The sequence below is a fragment of the Patella vulgata genome, chromosome 7 (genome assembly GCF_932274485.2).
Source record: "Patella vulgata chromosome 7, xgPatVulg1.2, whole genome shotgun sequence".
Lineage (NCBI taxonomy): Eukaryota > Metazoa > Mollusca > Gastropoda > Patellidae > Patella > Patella vulgata.
The window spans coordinates 62,904,687-62,917,907 of NC_065885.2; positions in this window are offsets into that span (position 1 = coordinate 62,904,687).

The window sequence follows — 13,221 nt, forward strand, 5'->3', positions numbered from 1 at the left end:
TAGCTATTTAGAATTTCATAAAATTTTGAACATACTAAGTTAATATCAGAATTTGCAAAGGTACTCTCCCAATCGTGTTCTTTGATAAGAGTATTTAACCTATTATAATTACCATCCTTATATACAAATATCTCCCGTTTAAAATTCCTGGGACTTGAAACTGGAAAATCTAATAATGCATAAACACCCTTATGATCGGATATGTCAGGAGTGACATTAATCGTTTCACTGGAACTAATCTGAATTTCATCATTTACTAAAATTACATCTAATAAGGTTGATGATGTCAGAGTAACGCGTGTAGGTTCATCAATAACATTTCTGAGATTATTTAAAGATAAAACACCCCGTAGCTTGCAGCGTGGTGCTAGCAAGTCATCATTTAGATCACCTAAAATTACAACCTTAAGCGTGGTTTGATAGGCTAGTTCAATGGATCTTTCGAACAATGACCAGAATTCAATTGTGCTGTTTGGCGGGCGATAAAATAATGCAACAAGTAATCCGGTGTTTGGAAATTTGCATTCCACCCAAATACTCTCTATACCTGTAACCTCAAGATCATCTCGCCGTTTGCAATAAATGGTTTTATTAACATATAATAATAATCCGCCACCATGCGACGTCCGATCCTTCCGGTATGGAGAATGGTAACCGTCCCATTTTAGAGATGAATCTAACACATAGTTATCCAGATGAGTCTCAGTGAAACTACAAATATGGTAATCATTGACATTGTTGTATATTGTTTCAAGTTTGTGTCTTATACTACGTGCATTTAAGTGATAGACTGATAGCTTTTCATTTGAATCGTGATTTAAAGGTCCAGGATTTTTATGAACGTCTCCTGATCTTAGAACTAATAAGGCCAAAACAGTACTTAGCAGACATAAATTATCAAGTTCACATAAAACTATTAGAGATATTATTCGACATTGCCATTTCTCAGATGCCTCGTGCTTTACTGTGTAGTAAATGTCAACTATTACAATAGCGATGAAAATATAATGAGTGTTTCACTTGCGCCAGTATTGCACGAGGGGACTGAGAAATTATCAAACAGTTAATTCTTAAATATTTAGTGGTTAGTTTTGGTGGATATAGAGACATGAGAACATGATGTAAATAACTAGTAAACAAATAAAACATATATACAGACAAAAACAGTGAATTATTTACAGTTAAAGGATGAAGTCCTACATCACCTGAAAGTATTATTATTATATAAGTAAGGGCAATGGCTAAACTATATGGTATAATATGACATGTTAAGGGCAATAATACAAAATATTCAAAATAGGTTACGGGCTTTAATCCAAAATAATTATAATGAGGTCGGGGTTGTAGGGTACGTAATAAATCAAATACAATAACATATTTACAGTTACAAATGTCAATAATCAAATTATGCATAGAATGTACATAAGTATTAAACATGTATAATGAGATATAAAATATAAGAATGAAAAGTATATACAAAAACACAAAAAATAAACAATGTAATATGCAAACCATCATCGCGGGTTGTGATTACAAGTTTTCCCTCGCTAAAAGTTTTAGAGATATTTTGTAGCTCGGTACACTCCCAATTCCATGATATTATTTCATTTACCATATACATGTTCTTACCTTATAATGTCTTACTTTGTTAAACTCAAAGGGTCAGTCTCGGGTTGCCTAAAATATTTAACTGCCTCTAAAGTGTAAATATTGTGGTGTATTTAGAAATATTGATCAAATTTTTGTTTTGTTTACGTTTATGACTAATTAATTTTCTCGCTTAAATAGCTGCGTACTCATTGTTTAAAGTGGTTAGACGAATGTCCTGACGCATGCGACTATTGGCAATTGGACACTCTAATGCAGTATAGCCATATAGTCGTGTGTTTCCAGGCACCTACAGTGCCATTAGTTTAAGTAGTTAGTCAAATGGCCTCACACATTCGACTATAAGACACTCTATTTCAGTATAGACATATAGTCGTGTGTTTCCAGGCACCTACAGTGCCATTAGTTTAAGTAGTTAGTCAAATGGCCTGACACATTCGACTATTAGACACTCTATTTCAGTATAGACATATAGTCGTATGTTTCCAAGTACCCACAGTGTTGGGATATCTTTTTCCAGTCTATGTCACTTTTTCATTAGCTTGTATTTATTTTGAAACGTAACGCACAGTTTAGGATAGTTGCATGGGGCTAAGAATGTGTAACATCCTAACCCGATCTGAGACTTGCCCTTTAAGAAAAACATTTCGAGTGTTTTATTCTCACATTTAATTGTTAGCAATTGTTCTCAAGACAAGTGTTTAGTATATCAAACCAAACTACCAATGTTTAACAGAGCGTATCATCTTGCCTTATTAATTAAGTATACTCAAAACAACATTAATACGACTATTAGATACCATCTTCAATCGAAAAAGCTATCGACTGCTATTGTAAATATATCAATGTTCTTATTTTGTAAATTTGATAAATTAAAAGTTGTATTGTATTGTCATGTTAATATCATTAGAGCCAGACTGCACTAGTTAGCTTAACAAGTTGGCATGTGTATATTCGGTAAGGCAGATTGGCGAAACTGCGAAATTTGATAGCAATTTCAGAAGAGCTAATAGCGTATTAAATATTTAGCATAACATTAACTGTAAAAATAAGTTTCCTATACCAATGCAAATATGGCGTTGAGAACGGGGGGGGGGGGTGTACAATGTTTAGTTTTATGACCTATCACATCATAGCAGTAATAATATTATGTTTGCTGTCCAGGTAAGGAACTGTGTACTAGTATATCATGAGACAAATTATTTATATCATAATTATACTTAAACATTTTGGTTTTTCTATTAATTTTATACAATAGTAAATTTACATTTTTATTATAAATATTGGTATAGATATCTTATATATCTGGTACCAGAATTATGTATTACTGCTATGATGAATTTGGATACATTATGATTAGGTTATATAGATGACCTGTAACTTGTGTTGACCAAGTAAAATCGTGCAATAACATTGAAAAAGTCTAGTTATTGCACTGATCAGCTCCACCCAATATACTAGAGGGAAAATAATTTGCTTATTTAAGGAAAAGAACAAAAGAAGATCATTCATCCATAAAACAAGTTAAATTTATAGCATGGCTTTCATGAGTTAACACGCTAAAATACCGATTGCGACTATTGGACACTATATTACAGTATAGACATATCTAGTCGTGTGTTTCAAGGCACCTACAGTCTATGTTGCATAAGAATATGTAGTCGCGTTTTTCTAGTCACATTTAGCCTAGTGTTAAGATATTTTTTCATTTGCTTAAAAGCCTAACACGTAGCTTGGAATAGGTTCATTAGGCTAAGAATGTGTATCATCTAAACGTCACCTCGGACTTTTCTTTAAGATTAACATTTCGAGCATTTAATTCTCGCAACTAATTTTTAGCATTGCTCACAGGACAAGTGTTTAGTATATCAAACCAAACTACCAATGTTTATCAGAGCGTATCATCTTGCCGTATTAATCGACTATACTCGAAACAACTTTAATACGATTATTAGAAACCATCTTCAATTGAAAAAGCTATCGATTGCTATTATAAATAACTCAATATAAATTTGGGAAACTAGAAATATTTGCCTTGTTAAAATTATTAGAGGCAGACTGCCATAGTTTGCTTAATAAGTTGGTATGTGTATATTGGGTAATTAAGGCAGGTTAACGAAACTGCGAAATTTGATAGCAATTCCAGAAGAGCTAATAGCGTATCCAAATGTGGCGTTGGGAGGAAGGTAAGGTAAGGTGGGGTGGGGTGGGAGGGGATGGGAGCTTGGGGGGGGGGGGGAGGGAGTGAGTACAATGTTTAGGGTTATGACCTATCCCATCACAGCAGTAATAATATTATGTTTACTGTCCAGGTAAGGAACTGTGTACTAGTATATCATGAGACAAAGTATTTATATCATAATTATGCATCAACATTTGGGTTTTGTGATTAATGTTATACAATAAAAAATTTACATTTTTATAATAAATATTGGTACAGATATCTTATATTAATATCAGGTACCAGAATTATGTATTAATGCATTGATGATTTTGGATACATTATGATTAAAATAATGGGGTTAGTTTTTACTCATTACTGATTATACATGTAATTCAAGTTCAGTGGCTGGTAGAGATCTAATAGTATTTGTTAATACGGTTTAGTTGGGAGTCATGGGTTATCGAATTTATTATATATTATAATTATAGTGTTAGTTAGCATTTACATTAATAATTTTAATGGAAGAGTTTTTAGGTGGGTAGGTCCAGTTGACACAATTAAGTAGTAGATTTTATAATTGCACATTTTGTTGTTCTTATGTCATTTTTCACGACACATATGATAGTAATATAGGTCACAGTAGTTTTAGCGACTCAGCTTATTAAGTAACTGTTCTTCTATTTCGGGGTAGAGATCGATTTTGCAGATTTTGTCGTTATGCCCTTGTGCACGAATTTTACCATTTGTAAACCATGAGGCTTTGACTAGTGGGTGGTTTTGTAGACGCTGTAGTTGTTTTACATTTTCCAACGTCATGTCTTCTGCAAATGAGATTCCAGTTTTGCTCAGTTTACGCCTGTTAGTTAAGACAATTTGCCTCTCATCACGACGGAGAAATCGAACTATGATCCCCCTTGGTTTGGAATTAGTACTAACACCTGGTTTTTGTGGAGCTCCAACTCTATGTGCTACCTCGATTGAGATGGGACACTCTATTTTCAGTTTGTTTTTAATAATGTCATTTATTTTGTTTACACAGTCTTCGTTAGCCGTTTCTGGAACGCCAAATACTCGTAAGTGGGATTTTCTTGTATATTGCTCAAGATTATTCATTTTGTCGGCTAGGGCTTGATATTCTATTTCTTTTTTCTTTAGATTGTTTTCAAGGGCCTCAAATCTTTCGTGAAAGTCATCTACGTCCTGACCTATTTTTTGCTGGGTGAGCTCGACTTCAGTTAGTCTTTCATATTGTACAGAGAATTTGTTTTCGATGTACGAAATCAGTCTATTTTCTATTCCCTCTACCGCTGTGGACACAGCCTCTTGAATAATAGAGCGAAATTGATTACTGTCAAATACGGAATTATCAACTCTACCTTTGTTTATTTTAGAATTTTCGTCTTTCTGAGATTCTTCGGGTGAAATCCTGGCTGCTTTGTGTCTGGTTTCAGCTGGGGATTCTTGACTCGATGTACTAGACATACTGTGACGATTGTTTTTTCCGAGGCTGTTTGTTCTAGTAGATAATCTTGATTTTGTCAAGCTGTGGTGTTGTGAGCTGCTATTCACGTTGACTTGTCCGTCGGCCATGTTCACATAAAACTTATCTCACTACACAATTTTGGTACTTCACCTCTGATTTTAATGTCTTTTATTTTTATTTATTGTCAGATTACTTATTTATTTCCATTAGAACACTATTATTAATATTATAGGCTTTCGATATTCCATCTAATTTACTTGAAGCAGGGGTAATCCTGTTTTCATTATCTGTTGCTAACAACGCGACTTGTCACAACCCATATTGATGTCTTTGGATCCCATTCCTGAAGCTTGCCTTGCACTTATTACATGTTCATGTACTAACTGTCAAACAATGCGTTGCAAATACAGGCTGCAGAACGCCTGGTGATGAAGAAAGTTGTTTCAATGACAATTCGTATGTGTAGTAGTTGAACTGAAACTCAAGTCAGAAATATTCCTACTTTATGAATTCAAAATATAATTAAATGTAGGATTTATTGAAGCTAGATATGGTGATTATGCGTTACCAAATTGCAAAGCATGACTTCAAAGTTTCACATGACTTTTATAAATGACTAGCAGGATACCCGGCTTCGCTCGGGGTCATAACTCCGAAACCGGAAGTGGTAGACTAACGCCACCTGGCCTATGTTACTCCCCGGTCCGAGCTACCCCTATACCCCAAATTTCAGACTCGGGGCAGACCTAGTGTAGCCGCTAACCCCGAACAGACCGGCTTCGCTCGGGGGTCATAACTCCGGAAGTGGTAGACTAACGCCACCTGGCCTATGTTACTCCCCGGTCTGAGCTACCCCTATACCCCAAATTTCAGACTCGGGCCAGACCTGGTGTAGCCGCCAACCCCGAACAGACAGACAGATACCCGGCTTCGCTCGGGGGTCATAACTCTGAAACCGGAAGTGGTAGACTAACGCCATCTGGCCTATGTTACTCCCCGGTCCGAGCTACCCCTATACCCCAAATTTCAGATTCGGGGCAGACCTATTGTAGCTGCCAACCCCGAACAGACCGGCTTCGCTCGGGGGTCATAACTCCGAAACCGGAAGTGGTAGACTAACGCCACCTGACCTATGTTACTCCCCGGTTCGACAGTCACAAATATATATATAGATAGATAGATAGATATTTGTCCGTTTCACTTGATAATTTGTGTTGATTGTTTAACAAAATTTCCATGATCTTTTCTTTCTAAAGGATTAAAAGTATTCATGAAGATATGCACTTGTGTATTTGTATATCAATACCTTTTAGGGTACAATGACGTCAGTTAATCAGAAAGAACAGGTTTAACGACTGTGACAGTTTCACAGATGACGATACACTGTGCACACCTACCACTAGTAGAGACGAATATGACGGCCATTTTGTTCTTTATATTTTGTGGTTCAAAAACATTATGATCACCTTGATGTCCAATATTTTTATGAACAGCAGTGTTTTAATGTCTTGAAAAAGTCACATTTAAAAAGAATATCAACAAGAATATAATCTCAGTTGGTGATGTACCGTGCACAAATAACATCATTTTAGGCGACTATGGCGGCCATTTTGTTTTTCAAATTTGGGGGTCTCAAAATTTTTTTTAGGTTGTAATCCTATTTATTTATGATCAGCATTCTTTGAATGTCTTGAAAAGTCAATATTTCAAAAATTAAAAAGGATTAATACAATTATAGACACAAATACTGTGCACGCCCGTCACAATTTGATGCAATTTTGGCGGCCATTTTGTTTTTCAATTTTGAGGCTCAAAAACACTTTTTTCAGCTTGGTATCCTATTTTTTCGTAATCAGCACCCTTGAAATAGGTTAAATAGCCTGGATACCAAATCCTACTAAAAAATGCCTATTGCTTTACTTTTATCCACAATCGGGCCTAGTCTATAAGAGGTGACAAGATTGATCATGTTGTAGTAAACCGCATCAACACAATCATTTTGATATTTCATGAAAGAATACAATTCAAGATTGTAGATACCGGTAAGTAATATTATTTATTTAAAAATACATGTACAGTGTTTAGGCTACATCTAAATGACTAGATATAATTATGAAAACAGTTTTACAATGTATGTTCTGAATCAAAGGGTGGCAGACTTTGCAGAGAGTGAAATTTTGAAATCACATGTTAAATTTCTTGTACATTTTTTGTTAATTCTTGGAATTTTTTTTTTCTTCTTCAGGAATGTAGCTGTAAAAGAATAAAGAAGTAATAAGCTTAAAGACTGATTAATACATAATTAATAATGTGGTGTGTCTATATAGGCCTAAAGTAATAATAATATGTACAAGATGTAAGCTTATCCACTGAAATTGCAGTATGATTCCACTTAAAGGGACTTTCCCGATTTGAACAGAGTCTCAAAAATAAAAGTCTGAGTACATATGAAATTTAAGCGCCAAAATATAGAGGAATGGTGTATTTACCTTGTCTCAAAATTTCAGCTCAAAATATTGAGTCGTTTGGGCGTGAACGTCAAAACTGCTTAACCAGACACGTAACCCTTTTAAGATTTCGGGTCAATTTTTTCGTTGGATGGCCTAATAATCGATTCCCGTTCCGTCAGAGGTCTATACAATAAATGACCCATGTGCTCTACTTGATAACGAAAGGTAAATTTCACCTACACATTATTTTTATAAAATAAAAATCTGGTTTTATCCAGACACCGCATAATACAGCTTGGGACACCGGTCTCCATTTCCAGATAAGACTGACGGGTTTAAGTTGTTTGTAAACGTATCTCATATGTTGAGTTAGTTGCTCGGCCCTAAGGTAGAGGATTTTAAGGAATTTTAACACAAAATTAAGCAGTTTTTCAATGAACCCCAACAAATTTGTGTCATGAAATGATGAATATTTACCCTGAAATTTCGCCTTAATATGACTAGCAAGACAAAACAACAAATTTTCAGTGGAAAAATTTATTTGGAAAGATTAGGCCTAGTATTGACAAGAAAATGGGAGTAACACTTTTCTATCTTTGTATGATCTGTATTAATGTCCCTTGTGAACCCTTGATTTGATAATAAAATTATTAAAGTAGTTAACAAGCTGGTATATTTACCTGGCAACAATTTGTCTGTCTTTTTATTGCTGCAGCTCTTGTTAATTTTGATGTCATGTTATACTTCCATTATGATCACCTGAATATGGTTCTGGATTATTTTCTATTGGTCCAGACAGCTTCAAAAAGTACTGAAAATCGGTTAATTTAACATGTCATTTGAAATACAAAGTACTCAGGCATTACATTTAAGACTACTAGTAGTACTAGGCCTAGTTCAACAAACCAACTAAAAATGCCTGTAGATATCTCGTCTAACCTAAATTGCCTACCTTGACAAACCATCTTAGAATTAGGCCTAGGCCTCTAGTGTAGCCTTCATTTGGTTGTAGTAATAGGCCTACCGTATAGTATAAGAGCGTAGTTCTACAAACCGTCCGGTTAGACTGTTTAGGCCTAGCCTACGTGGGCCTTGAAGCTGGAAGGGGTGGGCATAGATAGAAATTCCTCCCTTGTTGGCGAATTCTGCAATACGGAATGGGAACTGAGAAGCGTATGAACTGAAGGAATGTTATGGAATAATGTGAGACTCGTAAAGAAGATGGGGAAGTATCAGTAACATACACTACAGTACACAGGTTGCCCCCGGCGTTTTGACAAATGCCTTAAAATGGTGGATGTTAGCAGACGAGGTGTTATACGATAAAGGCGTAGATTACATAATATTTTATTGTTACTTGGCTAAATGAAAACAACTTTATTACCCTTGGAATAGTTTACATAAAATTAAATGTTATTTGGCCCCCAAAAAACTCATTTCCCCCGGCGTTTTGACAAATGCCTTAAAATGGTGGATGTTAGCAGACGAGGTGTTATACGATAAAGGCGTAGATTACATAATATTTTATTGTTACTTGGCTAAATGAAAACAACTTTATTACCCTTGGAATAGTTTACATAAAATTAAATGTTATTTGGCCCCCAAAAAACTCATTTACTTACCTTGGAACACACTTGACCGGTTAGAATTGACGTTTGTTTACATTTAACTAGTGGGAGTGACTTCGACAACAGTCTTATCCATTAGGCCTAGAAGACACATCCCATATTTTTTTTTTTTTAACTGTTTCGGGAAGGGAAGCACACTATACCACCCTTTAACCTGTCTGGATAGCAGCTATTGCTGATACGATGTCCGTGTGAGCAATGATTAACCACGATTGACGACGTTTGAACACACGACAAAATGTCAAAATTCACGAAGTTTGTCTAAGGTGATGAAGCGTGGTAACGCGACGTCATTTCGCGGGAAACTGTAATCGAAGCTGATTGGTCAAAATCGTATTGTGGGCGGAGTCGACGGAAAGGTCAATTAAGAGTATATAAACCTCAGTGTAGAGAACATGAATTAGTGTAGACGGGGATGAGAAGTGTGTCCATGAAGTCTATTGCTGCGGGTTTAAGAAATGGGGAGACAGGTATTAAAGTTGCAATTTCATATTTTTACGTTATTTTTTAAAATTTATTAAAATAAAAGCCTTAAAATAGATGGTATCTATAAACAGTCCTACCTTGTTAAATAATAATCCTATTAATCCTATAATTCACTATTGCCAGTTTAGAAATTGGCAAAAATATCATTTTACTCTTCATATTCAAACGTTTGAAGATAGCTACTCCATGGTGGAGAATAGAAAACAAGGGAGGTAATTGTGTTATTATTTCCGGTGTAAATGAGTTTTAAGTGTAAGAATGACACCTATGATCGTATAATAGTGAGTTAACAACCTATTGAGCAAAAGACATAGAAATAATTATGTTTTGACTTTCTTAGAAAATATGAAATTGTAACTTTAATAATATATTAAACATACATTATACAAGAGCTCAATATGCCTATTGCAGGTCTTTCTTTAGGCCTTAAATGTTATTTAAACTATTAATCAGGCATTTAAAACAAGACCATAATCAACTCTCGATGGCATCGGATACTCGAGATTTTAACTAGATTATAATGGTTCGCCATTTAAAAAATTTATTTAAATATGGGAAAGCGAAGTTATGTCTCGAATATACCAGTGCCCTGGTTACCACAATCCACACATCTTGTCAAAACTACAAACGGTCATAACGTGGCTCAGAATGAAGTAATTTGAATAAAATTTTCATTTTACATTATCTTTCTATTTTTTGAGCTGGTCAGCTCTTTATATAAATCTTACGTAATATATCTTTTAAATGAAATACAATGGGGTTTAACGTCCTACTGTTCTGCTCCGAATTGGGCTAAAGAAGACGGGTCATACAGTGTGCTATGGGGGCAATTTTGCCCGTACAGTGGCACTACGACCTACTCTTATATCGAATTCCAACTGTCAAGGGATCTTTTACGTGCACGTCAATGTTTACGTGGGAGGGGTTCATTGTCAAATTTGACACTTCAAGGATGTTGATGATGTGATCTTACCGGGAAAAGATGGGCTTCTGATATCCAATATTTAAGACAAAATAAACATTTTACCATTGGTACACGAATCGTGTACCATAATGCGTTTCAGTCCCATTTGTAACAAGGGACACGAAGACCGAGGCTAGACGTATTTCACAAGTCATGTCAAACAGTGATGTCATATTCTTAGCTTGAGAGCATGTGCAATAAATACTATCGAAGTAGACTGGAATAACTAGACGCTAGAGATTGCCATTCGTTTGAAACTTATAGGGTATTTCGCCGAACAAAGCGGTTTAGTTCCTTTAATAAGCTTACTGCATAGTGTTGGGGTGGTTACGTTACCTCTTGTCCAGATCAGTATTATATTGTAGGCAAACAAGACGAGTAACAAGTTGACAACTGCCATTTTTAATTCTCTCATATACGTCATCATGTATACGGGTACTTTACAAAAAAACAGTTAAAGGGACGGTACTCCACAATGCAATATCGTTACAGGGGTGCAGGGCCCTTATTCACGAAAACTTAAACTAAGATAAAATCGAAATTTTAAAAAATACTGCAACTTCATTGGATATATGCAAATTGATTTTACTGGTCAGCCAATCGAATTGCAGTATTTCTTAAAATTTCGATTTTATCTTAGTTTAAGTTTTCGTGAATAAGGGCCCTGTACATTCCTTTTAGTGTACTTAAACTACTGATAATCCATCTTTGTTGATTTGTTGTGTCAATTCATGCACTGACAGATTATTTTGAGAAAGAGCACATATTAAAATAGACTTGGGTGAAAATTATAAAAAACAAATTATATTAAAATTGACTTGGGTGGAAATTAAAATTGACTTGGGTGAAAATTATAAAAAAAACAAATTATATTAAAATTGACTTGGGTGAAAATTATAAAAAAACAATTATATTAAAATTGACTTGGGTGAAAATTATAAAAAACAAATTATATTATTTTTCATGTCCCTTATCAGCCACCGTAGGTTTTTCCCTTTAAAGGAGCTAAATCGCTAATATTGGCCGCAACACATAGATTAATTACATGAATGCAAGTAAACTGATTTGCATTCAATAGTTTCCATTTTTATACGCCCACATTTTCATGTGAACGTATATTGCCCTGGTCCCTGTTGTTTATGGACACTCTACAGGTCACAATTTTTATCCGATTTTGACGAAACTTGAAATATAGGTCTATCTCCCAAAGATCTCGGTTCCTTTCGATATTGGCATCTATCGGACCATAATCTTATGGATTTTTGTCCCTGATTGTACGAAATATCACGTTTTTAGATTTTGGACACTACAGGTCACAATTTTGATGAAATTTGAAATGCATGTTTATAACCCAAATATATTGTTTCCTTTCGATATTCGCGCATATCGGATCTTAACTTCCTGAATTATGTCCCCTGAAGCTACGAAAAATCGCGTTTTAGCTTGTGGGCCCGCCCTGTAGAAGTCACAATTTTTATCCGATTTAAAAAAAAGTTTTAGTACATCACCGTTACACCCTAATGATGGTTTAGTTCGAATTTCGTGAAAATCGGACCAAAATTGCCGGAGAAAATGACCGCCCCTTTTACGCAAATAGTGGTCAAGATATGGCATTTCAAGTAGTGGACGCAAATTGTCAATTCTTCGCTCTGCGCATGTCCATACAGTGAAGCAATTAATTTGACACTTTCTTGTCTCGTTATGAATGTATAACAAAACATTTTGCGCATGTCTGTTGGCGGAAACTACCGTTTGACCCTTTCTAGTGGGAATTTTAAATTCTGGCTGTTTTTCACGTTACCTAATATAAAAACAAGAGTTTAAATACTGTTATCTATAATGGGTTTACGTGAACTCATTTCGTACCAGGTTAGGGTGAAGGTATTGTACCACAAACAGTTTTATTAACACCCTTGCCATACAGTGTGCTACACTATGAAATTTTGCCCAGACAGCGGCGCTACGGTCTACTCTTAATCTTACATCGAATTCCAACTGTCGTCAGACCATCCGTTCTACACCACTATAAGGTGGAACCACGCGTGAAAACCTGGATGAACTTTCTCGGCCAATGCAGGGGGGATCGAACATCCAACCCTCAAGCTAGCGAGCCACCGGTAGCGCCTTGCCCACTAAACCACCATAACCAGGCTCCCTCTAATAATGGGTTTGATCAACATAATAAGGGTGCGGCTTGGACAAATGATGGCTTTAGGGAAAATAAAATTAAAAGATTATTGGAATTACCGACAAGTATTAGAAATCTACTTTCTACAGATCCATCTGTATCATTTGTTACAAAATAGACGTCAGTACCGTCTTGATTGTAAGTTGAAGTCTGGGACAACTAAATGTAAATTCTTTGAAGTCGCCCACACTGAAATCCAAAGTTATAACATAAATAAAAATAATTGTTTAAAGGAGCTAAATCGCTAATA